Genomic DNA, 13492 nt, shown 5'->3' on the forward strand with positions numbered 1-13492 from the left:
AAGTCTCTCTGAATATCTCTTGTGATTTTGGGGACTGAAAGGGCTCTATTTTCTCTACCTTACCTTAATCTCTCCTCTCCTGTAATGTGGAATTAATTGGGGGTGAAATTTAAAGACTAGAGAAATCTACTGTACTGCCTAGAAAGCCGAATCCCAGAAATTGAGAAAGAAGCTTTGAGAAGCTCTTAAATATTTTGAAGGTGTGTAGATAAAACTTATGTGGGCATTTGGAAAAAAACTATCTTTTTAAAAGCTATTTCTTTTTCAAAGGGAGTTGTCATCACTTCAGGATGCAACAGAGATAAAAAGAAGCTTACTGGCTTTGCTGAGCTATAGAAGTCCTAGTAGAGGACTGAGAATATCTAGCTCATTCAGCAAAGGCTCCTCGTGTACCTGACCCTAGGCTACCTACTGGCCAAGGCTTTCTCATATGTAGAAGGATAGGTGGACTATATCATTTCCACACATCTTTGGCATCTTTACTAGTTTATAAAGACATGGTCTTTAGTGCTGAAGGAATGAGAGAATGGATTAATAGGGAGGTTAATGCAGGATATCAGAGAAAATTTGTTCCTCTATGAATTTTGACTTTTAGCAAATATACCTTTTCCCTCCCATAAGAACAGATGTGGTAAAATGGTAAAATTTGCAGAACCAGCTATGTGGCTGGTTTGAAGATGTTAGACCTTTATTCTGAAGTACCAAATCTCCTCTACCTAATGCCACAGGGAGTTCTTATAGAAATGGAGGCACAGTTAAACATGAACTGGAGTCAGTCGTTATAAAAGTTTACTTTTTCAAGAAGACTCAGATAGTTACATTAAAAAGGAACTCTGACTTTGATGACAGCTTTTACATTTTGAAAAAAAAAAATTTTAACTGAGAGAAATTGCCACCCACAGCACACAGACCATAGTGAAATGACTGTGAAAAGGCTGAGGTGACTGAACTCAAGAATAGACATATTGCTTTGCAAATGTGTTCCGTGTTGGTGAAAAGTGTACGATGCCAAATCCTGGAGTAAGGTTGACTTTGTGAAGGGCTCATTTCTATGCAGATGCTTGCAACTTCTTAATCTGCCAGAAGTTTTGTGGGTAAATTTTATTAATGTTAATGTGACTTAGGTGTGCAATACCTTCTGTGTATCATTGGGAGATGGGAATCCTTAGTATGCAAAGTCTCTGTTGAAATCAAAGGTGATTTGCATAAGATCCAAATTGGTGGCTTAATGCATAGTGTGGCTGGCACCTACCGCATGCTGAAAAACAACCTAAAAATCCCAGACACAAAATGGCTTTGTGTATTAGTGCTGCTCAGGAAAGTGATAGCTATTAAATATTTTCACAGTATTAAATATCTTGATATTTTATCTTAAGCAAGATTTTAAAAATCACTTATCATCACATTGCAGTTGATATGTAAATTTTTAAAGCAATATTTCAAAGGGAAGCAAAATAATGCAACTGAACTGTTTATACATGCTTCCATTTTAAAATAGTTTTGCATCATATAAGAGTTAATTCCAACTCTCTCATACTAGTAAAATAATTATTTCATCAAGTGGAATTGAATCTTAGTTTCTCAGTTTTCACAAAAAAAGAAAATTCAAAAGCAGAATCAGAAATTAAAGTGTAAGCAATGTGTTTTTAGTAAAAAAGAATAATAATAACATATGGCTGTTGTTTTCAAAGCTTGGTTTTTATTTTATTTTAAATTTATTTTCATTTTAAGGCTTCAACAGAGTTTTCCAGCAGGTGTCACTGTAGGCAAATATAAAATGATAAATACGTAGTTTATACAGCTTGCCGCCAGCAGTTCCTTGAGAAAAGAGCAGGTTTATTTTCAGACTTCTCAATTATTATTTCAGGGTTTTTTTGTTGTTGTTATTAATATCAGTGTTCTAGAATTATTTTCTGTTCCTGTTGATGCATTCATAGGTTAGAAACGCTGCTCAGATGAATGAACAGATGCGGCAGTGTGCACTGCGAAATGATATGACCAACATCATCCATTTTGGGAGGTAGAACCTTTACCATTTTATAAGAGAGAATCCTAAAATCTTGAAAAGCCAAAGCATAATATTTTAATTTTGAAGTCTTTTGGGCATCTTCCCATATAGTTTAATTAATAATTTCTGATTTCTGTATAAGCTTTGTTACAAAAACTAAAGATTCATCAGGAAGGAAAAGCTTTAAAGGTGTTCAGCAAAACATCATTAGTCTGGGATAAATGTAAGAAAGAGAAGGATAGTAATAATGTTATTGGTTCCTTGAAATTGTCTCAGTAGTTGGGTTAGAATTGAATTCGTATTATTCAGCCTGCAAAGAACATCTCATTAGACACCGGAGAAACCATTTCTGAGCATATTATCACAAGGAAATCCAGACAATCCATTATTTCTCTTTCCCCTCTCTGTTTAGTATGCACAGCACAGGGAAAGGGAAGCAGAGTGATAAGGCATTGGCAGGAGAAGTTTTCAGGAGTTCTTTCGGCTGATTTCAAAGTTTTCCTGTTTCCTGGTCACTGTGAGCACATCTCTGCATAGCTTTCATAGCTTCGCAAGCAGTGTTTGGTCTGCATCTGTAGACCAGATTTGGTGGTTGACAATTTGATATGTGCAGATAGAGTTTAAAGAGAAATGCACAAAACAGAAAGTAGTTTGGAGTACCTTCCTCGCCTCATGATTGAAAAAATGACGATTTATACAGTTCATTCTTAGGAGGACAAAGTTGTATTCCACACATCCAAGCAGGTAAGCAAAAATATTGCTTTTTCCATTTTATAATCAACTCACAAGCTCTCAGGGAAATTGCTGGTTCCTGTAACTACGGTTCTGGAGCCCAAAATAGAATCCACATCTCCTGACTCACTTCTTTCCTCTAGAACACGTCGCCTAAAATAGGGTTGTTTTTTGGGATCTGAAAGCATATTTTCCTTTTAATAATACTAGCAGAGTTGGTGGAGGCCCAACTCTGTACCAGGACTGGGCTGAGCACTTCACACATGTTCTCCCAATTAGTTTTCTCCTCATTCCCCTTTCCTGGGAGGTGGGTATTGTTACCTGCTGACACAGGAGCAGATTCAAAGAGCTCAACGTGCACAGGATCCTGCAGCCAGGAAGGACGAAGGTGTCTGGATTGGGGTTTTTCAAGTCCAAAAGCCTTTGTTCTTAGCTACGATAGTCCCAAAGCAAAAGCAGCATGTTATTTAGGAGCATAACAAAACTATCATTGGGAAGTCACATAGAAAAGAACAATGCACTTTTTCCTGTATTTTGTGGGCTTTAGGTTAGAGCCAGCCTCATCTTGTCTAAGGTGTTCAGAATCAGAGTGACTAGCTGTGGGCAGAATAATGATCCCTTGATCCCTAGTGATATTTCTCTGATTTTTCTTATTGAGTAGAACCATATAGCTATACATTTAAGGCAAACTTCTTAACAAAATCAGAAGCTCTTCTCGGAAAAGAGAGAACTCAGTAACTACAAACTCTAAGCATTATAATCTCATAGCATATCACATTTTAAGAAAGTGTAGTGCAAATAGCAAAAGAACTTCAAATAACTTAGAACTGCTCACAGTTCAGTTTGCAGCATGTTAGAGCATTTCCATTTGAGGCCTTCAAGGCATTTGGACTGCAACTTCTGTAACTGTCATGTGATTAAGAGTTTACAGCGGATTTGAAATCAGAGAATCATGGATTGAAATCCTGACTCATTTCCCTGAACCTCAGTTTTCTCATCTCTAAAACAGTGATAATAGCAAATAACAGCAAAAATGTAGCTAGTGGTTGTTATATGCTAGGCACTGTTCTAAGTGCTTTACAGACATATCTTGCCTTATCTTTCAAAAACCCAGTGGGATAGGCACTATTTTATCCCCACATTACAGAGGAAAGAACTGAGGCCGAGATGTTAAGTCCTTTGCCTGAGATCGTGTGGCTAGTAAGTAGTAGAAATGGGATTTCAATGAAGCTTTTGATTCCTAAAGTCTCTGAAGTCCCACAGGAAATTGCCTTATTACACAGTTATTATGAATATTAAAAGAAAAATTTAAATGAGGTAGTGTACATAAGGAACTTTACATAGTACTTGGCATATAGTAGAAAGCCAATTTTTTTGTTTTTGAAACTAGAAAGGGGAATCTGACAAACTCATCACTAAGATTATAAGGGAAATTAAGAATTTGTCTGAAGGAAACCAGGAATCTATTTTAAAGAATCACTGGATATTTGGATTTTATGTTCTCATTTTCCTATTAGTTCATTAATTCTCACTTAGTTGGCATGCTTCTGTGGATGATAATGACTGGCTCACCACTGTTTCTGGAATCTGTTTTCCTGTCTACCTTCTTGTTTTTCCATAAAACTACTGTCCTTTAAAATGGCCTGTGGCCTGTGTTCCCCATGGCCCAGTCCCCTGGTGGGTGAGGCTTGCCACCTCTAGTTGCTACCTGGACCCAGTACTTACACATCAAGGTCAGTAGTTAATGCTTACAATACAAATAAAGTTATATTCAAGCATGTATGTGCACGCACACACATGCACACCAAGTTTGCAGTTAAAAATAGAATATACAAATTATATTAGAAATCATAAAGCAAATTTAGAAGTTTATATAAAATATCAAATTTACTTTTTAAAAGATAAATGTGATGTCAAAGGTAATATATGCTCATTGTAGAAAACTTGGAAAATATAGAAAGTATGTAGAGAGAAATCATAATCTCAGCAAACAGAAATCACTGCAGTTAATATTGTATTCTTTCTTTCTAAATATATTCTTCTACTTAACCCATGTGATTTTCTGTCCTTTTAAAATATGCTTTATCTTTACATTAAAAATTTGTTATTGATTTACATTTTAAAAAACATTTGAAGTCTCTTGTGCTTCATAATGGTGAGGCATGGCACACTTGGCAATGGAGAAGTCACTGCTGAAAGTGATTGCTTTTCAGTTCAACAATGTATTTCTTTCACTATTTGAATACAACAGTTGTCCAACTGTCTCTCCCAGAGCATGTTAGACATGTCAGGAGGCTCTTGCAGCACCACCAAAGAGAGATGCTGAAGGCTGGAGAAACTGGAGGCCATGTGAGCTGAGGGGAGGCAGTATGCTGGGCAGAGTGTGGAACTCCCACCATCAGGGTCTTGCAGGTAGAGGAAGGGGACTGATCATATAGTTACAGCCTGTCTGTTGAAGAGCAAAAAATGTGAAGCAACAAAGCTCTGTAAGAGTAATGTCTTAGTCTGTTCAGGCTGCTGTGACAGAATAACATAGACTGAGTGGCTTATAAACAACGGAAATCTGTTTCTGACACGAATTCTATTTCTGGAGGCTGGGAAGTCCAATATCAAGGCACTGGCAGATTCAGTGTCTGGTGAGGGCCTGATTCATGGTTCACAGGCAGCCATCTTCTTACTGTGTCCTTACATGGCAGAAGGTGGCAGGGAGCTCCCTGGGATCTCTTTATAAGTCAGTAATCCCATTCATGTGGGCTTTAGCCTTATAACATAATCACCTCCCAAAGGCCCCACTTCCTAATACCATCACTATGGGGGTTAGGATTTCAACACATGAATTTTGGGGGACACAGACATTCAGTCTATAACAAGTGGTTACCCTTTTAAACAACAAGATACAATGAGCTCCAACTCAATAGAAGAGCTAAGGCAACAAATTGATGTTTTCTCTCTTATAAGTATTAGGAAGTTTTTAAAGGCTATAGATGTCAAGACTTTCCAAGGCCTTGAAGCACTTGGACAAAACAACAGAAAGATGTGGTTGTTCTTGGGTCTGTGGTTATTTGATACTGGAATCTTACATGTGAGAACTTTAAAGCTTTCATCTCAAAGTAAAATGGAAGACTGGAATTAGATTAAAATGAATTAATAATGGTTGAAGTTTAACGGAAAAAATACTGAATTTAAATTTCTTTCAGTTTTGCCCTGAGTTATATATTATCATCTCCTTCTTCTGCTGTTTGTGCCCTCCAATCACCATTCCATACAGCACACAAAATGATCTTGTAAAGAATTAAATCAAATCCCATCACTCACCTGCTTAAAAGTTTTCCTAAATGGCTTCTTAAATGTGACAACTAAGACCCTTCACTCGTAACTTCAGTGCCAATGATCTCTTTGAACTCTACTGGGCCACTTCAACTCCAAGCCTGCCCCTTCTTCCCCATTCACTTGGTGGATGTCAGTTCTCAGCTTGGTGTCCCTGCATTCTGGACAAAGACAAACAAAAGTCCTAAAGAGGATAGATGTGTAGTGTTTATGGAAAAGGGAACAGGTTGTCCCAGATCTCTAGGTACTTGGAGTGATCTACGGCCAGAAGATTGTTCATAATAATTTATATACACACCTATATAGGTGTACACACACACATGATATCATTTTCAGGAGCACAAAGACGTGATCTTTAGGATGACTTGAAACAAAAATTAGATGAGAGTATCTGTGAGATTGAAGTAGTTTTGTGATTTTTGTGTGGGTGGCTAACTGAGGTTAAATCAGGAACAAATTTACATAGATTTAAGATAAGTAGAGAAGTTGCTAATAAGGAAGAAAAAGCAGTCACAGATTTTTTGGGGACATTTGTTGCAAGATTTTAATGGTACTCTAGGTAAGCATAACTCCTTTAAGGAAAATGCCTGAGGTGATATCTCATTTATCCATGCATTCCCTTCATTCCTCTATGTATCTTCCTTCATATTCCAAAATGTAATTTAAAGGGGCTTTCTACATTTCCCAGAAGAACTGGCTTTAAAGCATAAATTGAAGAAAAAATTGGGGAAGATTGAATTTGAGAACTCCTTTTTAACCATTCTATACTTTGAAGTGGATCTGTCCATTCACCTTAATCCAGCCATTCATCCATCCATCCATCCGTCCATCCATCCATCCATCCATCCATACATACATTCATACATCAATACATTCATCATTCACCCAACATTCATTAAGCACTAGCTACATTCCAAATGCTATGCTAGGAATTGGGCATTCAAGGACAAATATCGTTCCCCATTGCTAGGACATAAGCTGAAACAGTTTCAAGTTATAGAATAATCATCAAATTGAGAGTCAGAAGGACTGAGTTCCTCTTTGTCTCTCACCGTTACTCATTTTCTTGTTCTCTTTTCTTTGCTGAGCCCTGGGTACTCAGTTCCTTGCCTTGTCTATGAAAGAAAAGTAGACCTCTGACACTTGAGAGGCATCCACTCAGTTTTAAGTATAGTGCCCAAGAGGTAGTCAGCTTTCAACATTTTATTAAATAAATGAATGGACAAATTATTATATCCTGAGGCTTTCAGGAAGCCAAATTTGTGAATATGATAATAGCATACTTTCCCTGTAAAATCAATCAAAATATAAACAGTTGAAATAACCTTTTCAGATGGGAGCAATGGTAAATGTCAAGTGAGAAGCCCTATCATGATGACCTTTCTCCCTAACACAGACTATTTAACCCTTCCTTGCTAAGAGCCATCCCAGACCACCTCTGAGTGGCCGTCTTCTCAATTTGTTCCATCCCCTGCCACTTGTCACACTTCATCTCAACCCTCAATCCTCAGCCAGTTTTATCTTAGTCCTGAGCTCCAGAAAACTCCCTTCTTATGGGCCTTCTCCTGTCATCCTTCTCTGTCCACATTTATTCACCGGTTGAAAAACTCACACTTTCTATAGAGCAGACTTCAAATTGAGGCCTCCACAAAATGAGGAATGACAACATGATGTGGACCAGTCAGGGGACTACTGTACTTCATGGTATAGGCTGACTCTTTGCTCTAGACATTCCTTCTGTCTGGATTTACATACTTTTTTCCACTCTGTGTCTATAGGAAATAATCTACAAAACTAATCCCTCCTGAGGTGTGACTGATTGATAGTGACTTAACCTTCCCCTGGGAAATTAACCTTTTCAAATGAACTCATAGATAACAATGCCCCAGTGCACTCTATGGTAGAATTTTGGGTTCTGTAGCAGGCTGATAGGGGAGATCTGTTTGAGCTGTGGCTTTTCCTGGTGATCTCCAATCAACAACAGCAAAAGAGACTGCTTACTTCTGGACCTGTGGAATGTTGGCTCCATTCATGCATTCATTCATTTATCCCACTTGTATAGAGGTCCTACTGTGCACCAATACTGCATTAGGTTTATAAAGAGGAGGAAAAACAGCTCTACCTCAAAGAGTTCAGAGTCTAGTAAGTGTTTAGATTCACAAGCAGATTATTATGACACAGCATGTTAAATGCATAGAGGTACAGCACAGAATATTGGAAAAGCATCTGGCCTATGAATAGGGAGGATAGAGTTGGATAGAGTGGATCATGGACAAAAAGGCAGGTAAGATCCTGAACCTACCCACACTTAACTTATGGTAGGACCAGAGAGCTTAAGATGTGTCAGTGATTGTAACAGGGTCCAGTCAGAAAAATGGAGCCCATGATAGGTGTTCAGCAAAGGGAATTTGATATGGAGAAGTAGTTCCAAAGGTGTTGGAAGAGCTGAAATACCAAACAGGGGACAGGAAGGCAGTCCAGAAATTAGCAGCAGCAGGAAGCTGCCAACACCTCCAGGAGTTGAAGGATAAAGAATGGAGGTGTTACAAAGCCTAGAAGCCAGGGCTGCCTGGGACTTGCAGGAGGTGGGACCACAGAGGATACATAGCTACTGCCAAAGACACTCTGGAAACAGAGAGATGGGGAGAAATTCCCACCTAGTCTGCTTTCTGTTTGCTCTTGAATCACTTCTCACTGCCTCCCATCAGCCAAACTAGCTGTATGACAGTTAGCAAGAGTGCCTGAGAGTGGAGCTTGTAGGGATCAGCCCTTAGTGATATACAGCAGAGCAGGGGATATGTGGGAAGGGGTCTGAGAGCAAGCAGACAAATGACCAGCACAGTTATCTTAGCTGTCTACTCACCTACTAATTTACAGAGGATACCAGGGCTCACAGCCATCATTTGCCAAGGTTTTCCTATTTGTTTTTAGTAGAGCCGAGTCTAGAACTTGGGTGGGGAGAAAAGTAATGATTTAAGTAGGATTTATGGAGGCATTATTATGTTCCAGGCCACATGCAAGGTGTCTCACATATATTATTTCATTCAATTCTTCCAACATCCTTATATGGTGACTTTCAGATTCCCAGTCCAATTTGTTCCCAAAGCCAAATAATGTAACATTAAAAAAAATTAATGTCATCTTTGAGCCATAAAAGATTTATAGAAAAATCTTTAGGTGAAGGCTAAAGACTCTTGTAGTATTATTTAATATCTATTCCACATGTTATCCTGGAATAGGCTTCCTTCTGTACATTAGCCTTCTAAGAGGGCAAGCCTCAGGGATGCTAACTGTGAGTGGATCCCAGTGTGTGGGCTGGGAGCCCAGGGGCCTGTACATGCACACTCATGCCTTCCCAACTGTAGACTTGGGGCTGTGCTCTGTCTTCTATGGCTATATTCTGCTGCTTTTCAAATGTTTGTCATTGCTAATGTGGTGGGGAAAAATATACATTTGCTTAAAATTATGACTAAATTCAGAGCAGCTTTTTGTGATTTTGCACATTCTCAAGTGTATAGAAAAATGTACAACCACCATTATGTGATGGTCTCAGAAGATGGTTTAGAGTTGAACAAGGGCTACTCATGCTTAGAAAGGTAGGAATATCATCCTGTAAAGTATTACCATGGGGAAGTAGGGTATTACAGCAAGAGCTGGACCAAATTAATGATAGCTGGCACTTGCTGAGTGTTCTGGTGCTTTACAGGTATTAAATCATTAATTTTCACAGCAACCCCATAGTTGAGCCCTGTTATTATTAAGATCCCCATTTTACAGTTGAGGAAAGAGAGACACAGAGGGACTAAATAAGACCTAAGGTCTTTGAACTGGTAAGTGATAGAGCCAGGATTTAAACCCAGCATATCTGATTTCAAGGTTCACATTTTAAACCATTGCTTATTCTGCTTTCAAAATAAGTTTTTTCTCTCCTGCCCTGCTTTCATTAGATCACATCAAGCTAAAAGTTAAACCAAAATGTATAAGGAAGATGGTTAAGTATCTATAAAACCCATTGGCAGCAAACTATTAATATGCATTTTCAGGAATTTTACTTATATTTAAAAACACCATTTGAAGTTTGGCATTCTTTGTAGGTAATGATAAAATATACATATATATTTCTTCTCATTTTCAGACTTACAATAATTATGTAATTTCCTTCACTTAAGGAAGAGCAAACTGTTAATAAATTGAGTGGTTAGTGCTTAAAGACTGTTAAAAACCACTTCAAATAACATGACAATCTCATCTTTACAGTGATACCAGGTTGTTAATTAGCTGAACTACCCAAATACAGAGATTATAGTTAAAATGGTTTTGAGTGGGAGGTGATAATGGTGCGCTGCCTGTTTTACGACATGCTCTATGCTGTGCACTTCAACTCCCATTTTTTAAAATAAAAATTTCCAACACTATTTGAAAGCTCCTTTTCTTAAGGGTGAGATTCTTCTGAAAAATAAAGGTCTTGCTAATTGAGTAGTTCTATAAACAAAGCATCTTGTATCAATGGGGAAATATGTGAGAATGAAATGCTCAAGGTAGAGAATTTTTCTCTACTCTAGACACAGAAGAGAAAAATGTCATTCCTCTTGAATCTTTTGGAAATGCTGGTTTTAGAAAACTTAAAAATGTCTTGATGGTTGAATTTTTTAAAAAAATATTTGTATTTGGAAAAAAGTCATTTTTACTTTTCAATAGTGGCCACCCTTGTATAATTTTAAGCACAGTAAAGATCTCTCCAGTATTAATGTCACTGCCCATTTCCAGAAAAGGACCTGTGATCTTCTTGCTGGAGAAGGAGCCGTGGTCTTTGACGGTTTCTGCTCTCCCTCCAGCAGTGTCTCTCATCAGGGCTGTGTCTTGAGCAGTCACGTCATGTCCATTTTGTTCCACAGCCAAACAGCATTTGTTCAACAAACATTTCTTGAGTATTTTTAGCATACCAGGCCTCGGGCAAGATTTGGGGGATACATTCATGAGTAAGAAATGGGCCCTGACCCGAAGGAGCTACCAGTCTAGGAGAGGAGTCTGATATGTAAATGGAAAATTACGGTAAATATATTTATCATTGCAAGCGAGATCTCAGAGTGCTGTGGGAACAGAGGCAAAAACAATGATCTATTCCTTGGTTGGGGAGAGAAGGGAAATGATGAAGTGTTGCTGGCCAGCAGAACTTTTGCAAAGGAAATAATAGTTGAGCATCTGGAATGACAAGTAAGAGTCTATTGGAGAGTGTCAGGAAGAGCATTTCAGCCAGAAGGAAAGGCATAAAGTCTAAGAGAGGGTCTGAGGAACTGGACAGGCTTGAATTTGAGACCTGTGCTATGCAATCGGAACAAGCTACTTATCCTCTCAGAATAAAATGGGGATAGTAATCCCTGCCTTGCAGAATTGCTGAGAGGATTAATGATAATATATATAATATCCCTAGCCCAGTGCCAAGCACAGACCTTCTCATTGAGGGCTCCTTCTCTTCATTCAGTCATTCGTCTACGGCTCTAATGTCATCTCCTGACCACCCTTTCTAAAGTTACCTGTAACCCCAGCTGGGCTATTTGGGGTTTATTTATTTGGTTACATAAGGATTACCAATCTCCCCCCACTGGAATGGCTCTGAGAGCAGGAATTTGTCTTGTTCACTGCCATATCTCCAGCCCCTGAATAGTGCCTCACACATAGTAGGTGCTTAGTAATTATTACTACTATTACTAATGTTATAAAGCCATGAAAGTACATGGTGATTCATATACATTGTGTGGCTGTAGATTAGGACTCATTGATGGGAAGGAGATGAAGCTACAGGCACACTCAAGGTTTTAACTGTGAGTTCCTAAAGGATCTGCATTTTATCAGGCGTTTCAGTATATCTTTGGACGTGAATCAAATTTCACATTGTCAGTAGGCATTCGGAACAAAGAGTCAGCAGATTCTTGGTAATGTGATTTAAGAAATGCTAAAGCCTCACCTACTCTGACTTGGAGGAACTTCTCCCAATTTGTCTTCTCTGATCTTTTGTCTTAAGGCACTGAGTTTCTGTGTATTTGGGAGGAGTCAAACAGACTTTCTGTTCCAAGCAAACATTGTTCACCTTCTCCATCAAGAAAGTAGAATCTTTATTATTTAGATAAGCAGATCCTTGCAAAGTTAATTGTTTCATGTAGGATCAGAGAGTATTGGAGTTGGGCCCACTCTTAATTTTGTGAGGGGGAAATGGAGTCTACACAGATGGTTGTAGGGCCACTGATTCTCCAGTCTATGTTCCTCCCACTGTGCTTCACTTCTTTCCCTCATGTTTTCTCTGCCTGTCTTCCCTACTTTGGTCTTCTGGTGGAGCTGTCACTCACAAACTCATTGTGCTGGACAGAGTGATTGGTTCCGGGATGGGCACCTGACCCAAGCAGGGCCAGTTAGAGTCATCCCTGGGGCGGATTAATGGATGCCTAAAGAATTACTTAGATGTTTCAAATTAAATGTCATTTATTAAATGAATGAATTGAATTGGCCATATTTATTCTTTGCCAAGTGGAATTGCTATATAGCAACTCATGAAATAGGAATTTCCCAATTTTATGATACGATACCTTCCTAAATACCTGGGGTGTTGTAGAACAGGCTCAACAAGAGCTGTTTAGTTATTTGCTGGATGATGTTGAGTAGCAAACAGGATGGTGAAGGCATCGTATAGTAAAATATGTTTGGCAACACCAAATGAATAGAGCCAAGAAATGAGACCCTACATTTCAAATTTATTTCAACTAGATTTATGCTCAGTGTTCCCAATGGCTGCCAAAAAGTTTTATGATTATATTAAAAAGATAAAATATTAATTTGTCAAAACAATTTTGTCTGAAATTTTGACTCAGGGTGCTTTGACAACATGGATATTTAACCTTTATAATTATTTTTGTATACTTCTCCATGAACAGATAGTTAACCTTGCACCGTAACAACATCTATTTCACAAGCATTTTCTGCCTTGCTTTTCTCTGCTGTTAGCTACTTTAGTACACATTAGCTCAAAGAGTTGTTTTTTCTCCCCCTGGGCTGAGTGGTCCATTTTTCTATGGTGTAGTAAGAGTCATTTACACGTATACTGTAGAAGCGGCGTAGTTTCCAGGGCCTTGCCGAAGGCTCTGTGCCTCATGCTGTATCTATAAAGATGATTAAGACAGCATGTCTGCCCTCAAGAAGTTCACAGTCCAATGACCAGGTTATTAGTACAAAGATCCTCCTTCTGTGGAGGCAGGAGCTATATATATATTCAAGGCATACTTGTCCATGTTAATTCCAATGAATTTTTCTTTAGAAAGCCTACTAATGAAAGTGTTAAGGGATTTGGTGCTGCACTCATCCTTTCTCCTTTTTGAGGTGCTGATCAGTGGACAATGAATGATCCATGACCACAAGAAAAATGAACGTTTGTTC

Source organism: Equus caballus, chromosome 19 (assembly GCF_041296265.1).
Source record: "Equus caballus isolate H_3958 breed thoroughbred chromosome 19, TB-T2T, whole genome shotgun sequence".
NCBI classification, from domain to species: Eukaryota; Metazoa; Chordata; class Mammalia; order Perissodactyla; family Equidae; genus Equus; species Equus caballus.